This window comes from Fukomys damarensis, unplaced genomic scaffold, assembly GCF_012274545.1.
Source record: "Fukomys damarensis isolate Sample0158 unplaced genomic scaffold, DMR_v1.0_HiC HiC_scaffold_20, whole genome shotgun sequence".
Taxonomy (NCBI): Eukaryota; Metazoa; Chordata; class Mammalia; order Rodentia; family Bathyergidae; genus Fukomys; species Fukomys damarensis.
Window position 1 is genome coordinate 33,856,853 of NW_022900932.1, and position 11,821 is coordinate 33,868,673.

The 11,821-nt window shown below is 32.0% G+C and overlaps 1 protein-coding gene and 1 pseudogene across 10 annotated transcripts in view; one reads left to right on the forward strand and one right to left on the reverse strand.

Moving 5' to 3' along the window:
- Positions 1–11,821, forward strand: part of Pcdh15 (protocadherin related 15) — an 802,311-nt gene that overhangs the window by 574,576 nt on the left and 215,914 nt on the right. The window lies entirely within an intron of this gene.
- LOC117287092 lies at positions 11,634–11,760 on the reverse strand (annotated as a pseudogene).

Here is an 11,821-nt window from a genome sequence, read left to right on the forward strand (position 1 = left end):
TGAGTTATTGGTCTGTGTTTGGCTTCTAATGATATTTTAATGTGAATAATCCAATATTTGTATTCAAAAGCCAAAGGAACTTTCTTTTTTACTTTTTGTAAAGGTAGCCTTGTAGTAATAAACCATATCAACTGAGGAAAAATTTTGAAGCAAGATAGGTATATAGATTATATACAACAAAAAGGTTTTATCAAGCTTGGTAAAAAGTAAACTCCCTGGGTGAAGGGAGGGCAGGAACAAGGGGAAAAATGAGAAGCAAGACCTGTCATGTAAAGGTACAAGATCCCAATGATGAATGTAACTGTGCTGTATGCACCAATAAACTCAGTAAAAAGAAAAAAAAATAAACTGGTAACTCCAGTTATTTAATAAAGATCTTACAATTCAGAAAATATATTATGCCTCATTTATACTTGAAAATTTCATCAATATTTTCAGAGACCTTGAAGCAGCAGAATAGTGAATAAAACTTGTACACAGAATGAAACCTGATGAACACAGAATGTACTCCGTGGCAGGCATCAAAGGGGTGATATAAATTATAAATTACTGACTCAAAGTTCTAAGAGACATTATGTGGCCAGTTCAGGGTACATGGAAAAAGAAGAACAAGCTCAGTTCTTTTAAACTTGTCTAGTAACATTTGTGATTTGGGGGTAAAAAAGAAACAAAGATTGGTAATGCACAATATAAATCAGACAAAGTTGTAGTTTGAGGGCATAATTCAGTAGTCTGACAATAAAGCAAAGTTTATTTGAAGTTGTTCTGAAAAATTGATGACAACTCGTTGAATTCAGGGAGTCTTGTGCAATAGCAACTAAGGTAAGAAGTCTGTCAGTGTAGTATTTTTGTTATAATCTTTCACAATATTTCATGGGAGAATCAAAAAGATTCGGATTTTATCTTGACTGGGCCATAAGCATGCCACTAATTAATTCATCTTCAGCATAGGTCCCAGAAGAAACCCAGCAGCTGGCTACTACTGTGGTGATATCAGAATATGACCCTAAACGTTTTTGTGCATCCATACACTGATTAAATCTGCAGCTATGGTTTTAGGTCCCTTCGGGCTCTGCTTAAAGGACTAGACTTCTGCTAGTCTGTGAAATATAGAACAGCAGTGCATTATATAACCTCTGTAAAGCACCGTTGAACCTGCAGAAAGACTGATTCTAAGACACTTAAGAAACCTTGCCTAGGTTTCCACTCACTTTTATTTGACCTGCTTCATGCAGAGTCCTGTCTTCTAGACTCACCATTGGAGACCCAGACTTCTCACCTTACCTGCCAGCCCATATTAATGCTTAGGCTTATTTATGTATCTTAGTGAGAGCACCACTCCCTTGTCTCTAGGCTTATCTCCCACTAGATCACATAATTTTGTGCTTCCACATCTAGCATCACAACAATATACAGAACTTTATGAACAATGAAAGCCTGGGGTCTGAATTTATTTTAAATTGAAATCTAACTTATCAAGATGACAAATATGATCTCAAATAAGAAACGTAGCCTCGCTGGGCCTGGGTTCCATTATCAACAAAACAGAGAAAAGAGAATTCTGTGTAATGACTGAAAGGATTTTGTAAGTGTCATGTGGGTATCCACTGAGGACAAAGGAATGAGTTTGTCTCTTTACTTCAGTGCCCTCTGCCACACTAGTTGCTTCCACCATTCCCTGTGTGTGTGTGTGTTGTGGGGTGAGTGGAGGCTAAGAGCAAAGCCGAGGGAGGAAGCCTTTGGGCTCATACCAGCATCTTTCTGAGGATTTTATTAAGGGCTCCTGTTCTCCAGATTTAGGACTAATTTCTCATCTTCATTTTTCACAGTAAACTCAGGCATAGAAAGAAATCGAACAGAGGAGGCATATCTAGGAACGATGTTATCTGTGAAGGTTAAATAAGGTTCATATAGATGAAGGCACTTCCGAGCAAACTTCCACTTAATACCTCATAGGAATTCTGAATTAATTGATTCCTTTTCATCCCAAGTAACAAAAGTAGAGCCTTGAATCAAAATATTCTCCCAGATCTGTAATAAAATAGGCTGAAATTATTTAACTTGAAACACAAACATGTTTATGTGAGATCTGCATCTTAAATCTCATTTGGGATACAGTAGCAGTGGTCCACATCGAAACCCCTAAATGCTTTTAAAAATCATTAGTAAACTGCAGTATTTAGAAAGATCATGATGGTGTCATTTAAAAAAAGAAATTGATGTTCTATTTGACTATGCAGTTTAATATGAAACAAAATAAATCTGAAACTCAGTGGTCTGTCTCTGATTAATATAGCTATTGCCTCTCTGTGTGAGGTTCTAAAAATGAAATGGAGGTGAGGAGTTTTATGATGTTTTTCTTATTTTTTTGCAGCTCAATATGATATATTCAATAGTGCCAAAAACAATAATACTTATTTTTTAAGTGAGCCCAAAACAGGGAATTTTACGGGTTCCTTTGTAAGTCAATATAATGCAAATAATGAAACTAAGTTCAGTAAAAAAAACCTCACACAATTTGAAATATCAGTGATATCTATTTTAATGTTATTACCTAAAATATTTATAATGGAGGTTTATCTCTTTTTGAGAATATTTTTAAACTTGATCTTTCAGATAGTCAATTAGCAGTTTATAAGTACATTTTAAATGTTATGGATATATTTTTATAATACTTATTTAGATCTTACCTATTCATCAGCTTTAGTCCTAAATGCCATCTATTAGAATAAACACATGTGCATACACTTGTGTGAATGTTATATATAAATATTTATAGCTGAACAATCCCAGATACACAATGAACGCTATCCACCCTAAGACCCATGGTCACTTCTTTATTGCTAAATGGTATCTTCTTTTTCACTGTTCTGTTTGAAGTGGATCTTTCCCCTTCTTGAAATCTACTGCCTGCTTGCTTCTGTTTTTCAAGTTAACTGTGTCATATTCTTTGTTTGCTCCATAAATTTTGGATTTTAGAAATATCTTTTAAAGTGTTCTGACTGTACATTCCTTTTGGGAAATCTCGCATTAAAGCTCACAGCTTCAATTACATTGAGACACTGAAACTTCCCACAGGTGTATCTTTTGCCACTTCTCCTTAAAGCTGTAACCTCAAATAGATGTTTATCAGTAAAACAGACCCACTTGAATGTCCTATGGGCTTCTCAATTTCAACAAGATTGAGCTTGTATTTTCACTTTCGCCAGGAAATATTCTTCCTCCTCAATTCTGCACCTGAATTAACGAATCATCCCAATTCTCTGCATCCAAGGCAGATACAGAAGTATCATCTAATTTTTCACTTTCTCCCCTATTCTCCAGGTATAATAAATCACCAATAATGATAAGATTACATGTGGCAAACTATCCTCACAGTTGTTTTCTTCCTCTCAACAGCCCTAAAGAAGCTCTTATTAATTTCACCTTGAATTATTGTTAAAAATGCATAGTTATCATACTAGTCTTGATGCATAGTCATTTTCATTAATCTAAAGATCACACTAAAAATACTGTTCAACTACAAAAGAGAGTCCTGTTCTTCACGTAGCAAACAAGATACTCCTCCGAACTCTCTTCTCTCACAATTGCTTTGACAGCTTTATCTCCAGCCACATGAAACTCGCTTGCAGTTACTAACACTGATTCTCAGAAATCTCCCATTTTTCTTTGCTTCTACACATGTCCTGGCTTGATTTCCTATCTATTTTTATTTAGATTTAAAAAATTGAAAAAATTGGTCCCACATAATCTCTAGAAAAATTTATTGAATGTTTCTACATCTTAATTATCTCTTCCTTATAATATCATACCAGCTACATCTTTTTTATGGTACTTGCTAAAGTATATTGATATTATCTTTTTGGCCCAGATTTCTTGATAGCAGTGGCTTTGCTGCATTCAGCTTAGAAATCTTACTATCTATCCTAGTGTTTGCCTCTTCTGAGGTTGCTAAATTGAATTATCTTTAACGGATTGAAGGTATCAAAGTACAAAGTTGTACACTGAAGATTTATAAACTTTGAAGATAGATAAGAGATATATGCCAACACTGAATATACATATTTGACCTCCTGCATAAACATACCTGCAAATAACTTTTCAGAGAAATAATTTTGCTAATGCACAACATACACACACACACACACACACACACGCGCGCACTTTAGCATGTAGGATGGCACACAGAAAATTAGTATAAAAAGTAGTATAAATGCAGAGAAAAACTGAAATTTGGAGTATATACTCATCAAAATAATATTATTTGCTTTCCCGACAATGGGACAGGCTGCCAATAATGAAGGATTTTCTCAGATGTAAGGCTTATATAGCATAAAAGTGTAGCCAACATTCTATCTCCCTGTTTCATCATGTATTTGTAATTTCATTTTCCAATTCAAAATTTACACTCTGTTTAAATTATTTAATATGGAAGAAGAAATACTATTTTTGTCTTTCATAACCCTGTTCCATTCAACTAGCTGTACTTCTTAATGCAACATCAAATGTTAAGAAAAATTGCACTTTTGCTTTACAGAGTGATGAGAATTCAAGACCTGTTTACTTTGGGTTACTTTAGCTGGGTTCCATTCCTCTTCATTAAAAATGTCATAGCTCATCACAATTACTTACTTTGCCTTTACTGCCTTAGTGAAGAATAACTTTTCCAACTACTGTGTGGTTTTATAGAAAGGATGCAAAGTATTTCCGAAACCTTTTATTAAGACAAATCCCTGTCTTTCAAAATTCAAGAAAAATATATAGTATGCAGAAAGTGATTTAACATAAATGCATAATTTAAAAATTAGTGTAACATAAATATAAGCACAGCCTGGGTATATTATACATAACAGGGAAAACCTTATGTGTGCTTTTTCTCAGATACAATCGCTTTCTTCTACCTATAGTTAATTCTGTTTGTTTCTTGTTTACTACCTAAGTAAAAAATCTGTAAATGGTATAGTTTGTTCATTTACTGATGTATAGATAGATAGATAAAATTGTACATTGTGCTTGGCTTAGTATCTACCTTTTATAATTGTCTTTTATCTTTTCATTAATTACATTTTTGTATATTTGTTCACAGTGTTATTTATTGTACGTGAATATGCCATGATTCATTTTTTTATACTCTGTTACTGAAGGGTATTTGAAACTTTTTTTTTTTTTTTGGCACCAGGGATCGAACTCTGGTCTTTGTGCTTGCGAGGCAGGCAATAGAACAACTGAGCTAAATTCCCGGCCACCCATTGAAGGGTATTTGAGTTGTCGCCAGTTTAAGATATTTTCTTTAATACTGTAAATATTGTGTAGTGTTTCCTCATATGCACATATATCTGAGTTTATATATGTCATGAATAGATATAATATATAATAAATTATAAGTATAATAATAAATACAATAAATTATATATATAATTTTATTGGTAGTTATATTTCATTACAGTTTTGATTAGCAGTCTTTTGATATTAAGCATTTTTTCACATATTTATTGTTTTGAATTTCCTATTTCACAAAATATCTAATGTCTTATCCATTTACCTATCAGTTAGCATTTAATTTGTCTCCTTTAATGTTCTTTCTCATCTTTGGGAGTTCTTTGTGCATGCTAGAAATGACTCATTCTTGATATTGTACTTCAGACAAATTTTGTCACTCTGAAGCTTGGCTATCACTTCTTTAAAGGTGCCTTTTGTTTATAGGAAAATGGATGCATATTGAGGATATACTCTTAAGTGAAAGAAATAAGTCACACATATATAAATACCGAATAGTTTCTCTGGTGTGAAAAACTATAATAGCACATAAGATCCTAATCAGATCATTGACAATGTGAAATAGGAAGAAAAGGACTAAAGGTGTAGGGAAAGTGGGAAATGTAGGGGAAGAGTAATAAGGGAAAAAATAGGAGAAAATGAAAAAAATGGAAATAAAGTGTTTGTAAATGGGGAGGGGAGGAGAGGCTGAAGGGAGGGCAGTGATAAGGGGAAAAGATGAGAACCAAGACCTGTTATGTAAAGGTACAAGATCACAATGATGAATGTAACTGTACTGTATGCCTAAAATGTACCAATAAACTCAATGAAAGAGAAAAATGTGCCTTTTGACACACAGAGAATTTAATATTAAGGTTGCCAAATTTATGTATCATTTTAATTGTCCTGAATCTTTTATATTGTTTGTGATGTATCTTGCTATATACTTAGGTCATGAAAATATTTTCCTCTATTATTTTAAGAAGGTTGTTATTTGTTATTTGTATTAAACCTATCATCTGATACTTATTTTTGTGTATGAGGTGAGGTAGGAGTACAATTTAATTGTCTTCTGTATTAAAACATTTATTTAACAAGCATGCTACTTTGCATGACTTTATTATAAATCCTATATACATGTGAACAATTTAATTTACATTTTTCTATTGTTTTATTGGTTTATTATTCTACTCATAGTATACTGTTGTAATGATACTACTTTTATAGTAAATGCTTGTATGTGGTAGAGCAAGCTCTCTCCCCGTTTTTTCAAATAAATTGTAGCCACTATCAATATTTTCTTCTTTCTTTAGTTACAGTGGTTCCTTTCTGCAGCTGTGATTTATTAGCATGAAAAGATAAAAGCGATCATTGATCAACCATAAATACTGGCTAAGTGAGACTCTCACTATGTCTCCTTAGTGAAAACATGCACCTGTCTGTAAAAAACAGATTTTCAGTGTCCAGATTTTCAGGGCAGGAAACATGCATTAGGTAAGCAGGTTGTGAGAGTGATGGTAGAAAAGCCACGTTTTTTGAATGGTCTATTGCTGTCCCATCTGTTCTCCCTATCAAAAACAAAGCACTCTAGAATGGTCACTGCTTCCCTAGGTGCCTTTCACCATTTCATTGAAACTGCCTGTTTAGTACCTTTGTATATTGATATTTGTCAAAGTAATGCAAGTATCATACTAATGATCACAGTAAAGATGTACTTTCACTTCATTTGCTTGGATGGTTTTCCATTATATAAAATAAACAGTGCCATCCTTTACTTTAGAAGCACCTAGGCTGTTTACCTTCTCCCAAAGATCCTACCAGTCACAGCATTCTAGCAGCTTAGTGGCTTCTTTCACAATTGATTTTTTTCATACATTTTATCCATTTGCTTCTGAATGTTTTCACCTGGATTCTAAATCCAGAATACATTATTCTGTCATTCACATTGACAGTAAAGAACAGAGTTCTTTAGCAGTATTCAATACCCTCTATGCTGGCATAGAGATATCAGCTGCCACCCTACTTCCTGATGCTGTCAGGGTATTGGTTTGAGCACCATTTGTACTGTTTCAAAAAACAGAGTTTAACCTGCAATGTTTGAAGGAAAATAGTTAACTGATGGATCTCTTGTATAAAAATACAATAAAACACCAAAATGCTCTTTGCTCAATTATTCTTGAAATTTAAATCAATGAATTTTCAGTTGCTGATCAAGCTACTAATAATAAATCATTGTTTGTTATTAGCTTTCCAGAGACTAACCCAGCTTAACCTTAGGATCAGCTCTAGCTGTCTTTGCCATGACCATGAGAAAGTACCTCTATATCAATAAACTCTATTTATTAATATTGGATTTAGTTGCTTTGAATTCTTTAATTCAAAATTTAGAATCATTCTACTCGTAATAAAAAGAAAGTGATTTTTTTTTTTTTTTTTTTTTTTTTTTTTTTTTTTTTTTTTTTTTTTTTTTTTTTTTTTTTTTTTTTTTTTTTTTTTTTGCTCTCTGTGGTTTTAAAGTACTTCCAACCACATGTGCTCAGTTTCTTCTCTGTCAACACTCAGTTGGCATGGGATATACGCCAGGGCTCTGAGTACCTCTTTCTTTGTAATTATTCCCTGAGATCCTTTATTTTAATGTATTTTTGATCTTCTTTATTCTAATCCATCTAAAAACACTAAATTTAATTTACTTTTATATTTATTTTCAACAATATACTTGTTTTATTGTGATCCTTTAAGAAAAGTGCTTCTTTAGTCGTCCCAGCAACTATAGAATTAATTTTTATAAGTCCATTTATAAATAATTGTGCATTCGAATATATATTGTTACACTCTACACACACATGCACACACACACATATATGTATATCTTTTTAGAGAGCTGTTTTACTTTGAGAAAAAGGCTCATTATATTGTTCATCTCAATCATTATTTTCCTGGTTACATGAAATTACTTTGCAGTATCAGCATTTATTTTATACATGCAAATACAGTTCATATTTACCAAGGAACATCTAATTTAGCTTATATAGTTTATCTCTAACAATCCTTACGATTTAGTATTTTTAGAAAGAAAAAAAGATAATTACAATTTTGTATAAGGAATCTAACCTGATACTGATTTTGTAGCTGTTACGAAGAAATTCTGATGAGCACATTTTAAAAGTTTTCATCAGAATATCTCAGAAAAACATTTAAATGTCAAATTATGATTTAACTTTTAAAAATGACCAAATCATCTTTTGGACTCCAATGATGCGATTGACAAGCAGCTCAGACGGGGCCAGGTAAGGGAAAATATAGCTCTGAATGTTGCTGACATGAAGTTTAAAACAGCTTACTGTCACTAAGCTGATTAGGTTGTTCCACACTCATTTAAATTTTATAGCAAGTTGAAAATAGCCAACTATTCAACTGCAAGTTATTAAGGAAGAATAGCTACGTCATGAAATCCAGTATGCTTCGAATTCATATACTGTTGGGTCTGAATTTAGCCGCTCTCTGGAAGCACAGGACTTGCTGTGATTGTTTACCACCTGGCTATTTCTTTTACAGCTACAACTTGCTTTAGGGTATTATGTACTTCTCTTTGACTTCTTTTTTCATTTATTTATACAGCCAATATTCCATAAGACATAAATGAATCATTATCAATCAGAAAAATGATAAAATAAAAGGAAATCAGCAGAATCGTGGGATAACAAAAAAGATATTTGGAGAAATACACTGACTCCAGATACTTTTGGCCATTTTATTGTAGATGTAAAAATTAAACTTTGACTACCATGTAATTGATTCTTTTTTAATTGCTTCACTTTTTAAAATTTAACTACAGGGTGAAAAGTTTAATGCTGATAGGCACAATAAGAGCTAGCACAGAAATGAAGACTTTAGAGGATGGGGTAGCGGAAGAAAGAAAAAAATACAAATAATATATTATCAGGGAAGCTTATAAAGAACAGATTAATCTCTGTCCTTTGCACTCAAAAATATCTAAATATAAAACTTTGAGATTACTCTTTTCTATAAGACTTAGAGATTACTTCCTCTTTGATATTCTATATTATTTAACTTTATTTTCTTCTATTTATTAGGACATGTATTAGAAGTATTTGGAAATTTTTAGACTTAATTTTATGGCCTCATTGAAAAATGCAATTATATAATACTTACACAAGTCCTGAAGAGTTAAAAAAAAAACAATTAGCACATTAAAATAGCATTGTTCATAGGAAAAACTTAAAGAATTAATGAAGCTTAACAAAGCATCTTTGTTTACATAAATTTAGTTGACTTTTTCAATTCGCTTTGGTTTTATAATTTTTCTCTTTGATTCCCTGCAATTAGAAAATACAGTTTCCAGGAACTCAAAGTATGTTCACAGTTATGTAAACACTCTCATGGACGATATAAATCATGTGGAACTTTGAATTTTTATTCTAAAAATATGCTGTAAGTAAAAATATTCCAGAGCTATGTCATCTTTTTATTTACAATTTAATTTTGTCCCCTGATTCATTTATTGTCAGCTTTTGAGATAAGAACTGATGTGTATAGGAGAATATCTTGAACCCTATTATAATATGTTGAAAATAATCAAATGGCAATGAATACTAAGAGCTAAATTATTTTTGCAGGGACTATTTAGATCCACATATATCTGTGGACATTAAATTAAGGTTATAAATCTAGGAATATTTGTATATAAAAGATGCTGGAATTATTAATTATCTTATCTTAGGCTGTACCTGCATACTGTTCCATGTGCTTCCTATATTTTAGCCCACTCAGTACACATAAAATCTTACATAGTTGGTTGTAATTTTATCTCTACAATACTAGGATCTAAAATATGAAGTACTTTACCAAGACTGTATAATTGGCAAATGGCAGAATGAGTTGCATGAAACTGATAAATTCTAAACACTTGGATTTTTCCTTAACCAAAGGGAACTTAAAGTTATGGATAAGACCACTGACTTTGGTGTTAGAGACACTGAGTTCAAATTCTACTTGCAATACTTAGCAAGTCTATGAGTTTACACAAATTTTCTAATCTACATGAAACTTAGGTTCCTCATCTAAGGAATGGAGATAGTACATCTAATTCCCTAAGAATTAGAGTTCCATACAACTTAGATAAAATTAAGAAACCCTGAAGCATAGTAAGAACTTTGGTAGCCAAAATGACCCTAATAATAGTCCTGGAAATAATAAAACTTTCTACATACAAATTTTGAGATACATTGTATTGATCAATTTTAATTGTGATTGTTCCATTTGCTGCATATGCTATTTTGCTAAGATTAATAATCTCCATATATTTCCAACTCATGTCCTTTATGCTGTGATACAAAAGTGTGACAATCACTGATTACTGATTGTCATCAGTCTCTTCTAGTAACTCAGGGATCTGAATATAAATCCTTCTGCTATCACCAACGAAACTCTTTTTCTATGTTAACTACTAAAATGTAATGGAAATTTATCTCAGAATTTTGCTGAAATTAAAATAGACAGATAGATATAGAGAAATAGGCATGTCATTTTCCAGATTTAGAAATATGACAACCTAAACAAAAAATAACATGAGTTGACTTGTTCTTAGCACATGTAATTTTGAAATCACAAAATTCCAAACTTCCTGGCTTGACTATATTAAAGCTATAGTTTAAGAATGATAAATGTGGATTGAATGTTACTTTTTCTTGCCTTCAATATTAGACTAAGTACCTGTATTTATAAGCTCATACTCCACTGTACTTTTTACCATAACATTAATTAAAATTTAATTATTTATGTAAGTGTGGTTTTTAAAAAATATTTATCTTCCTCAGTAATTTTCATAAGGGAAATTTAAAAGCCTGCTGTCTGTCCTGGTTGTATAATACATGTTTGCTTTACTACTTGAGGTTTTTACTGTTGTAATTTTTTAAAAGGCAATTATGTCTTATATCTACTTTTTCTACTGTAGTTCAACTGATGTGAGATCAGAGAGCATAGTACCGTATCCTTCATTTCATCCCCAATCCTAAAATGCTGTTCAGTTAAAAGCGACAACAAATATGGATAAATAAATGATTGAATAGAAGTATGTATGACTAAATTAAATCAAACTGCTAATGTAATGACTTTGTACATTTATGCATTGACACATTCTTTGAGAGTGGATCAATAATCCCAGTCCAAAAAAGAAAGGTCAGTTCATGTTTATGGAGAAATAAACTCAGTTCATACTGAAGCATTAAGGTGGTAAGCAAGGTACATATTCTGCCCTTTAGAATGTTAATTGAGCAGAGGTATAAATGCAAGTTATTACATAAATGCTTGAATGCTGACAGTAGCATGTAAAAATTGATGTTGGATCAGAGAAAAGTGGAAATTCATTCATGTTATTGTTCAGTCTGTAAATGATCAAGTAAATATAGTTTTATCTATCTTTGTCAAATTTGGTTTCACTTAATAATACAACACTTGATCTTAGCCAAAAGGCCGAGAAGCGATTCACTTAATAATACAAAAAGTGTCTACATAGTCATGTTTTAGGAAAGTGGTATTGAGAAAT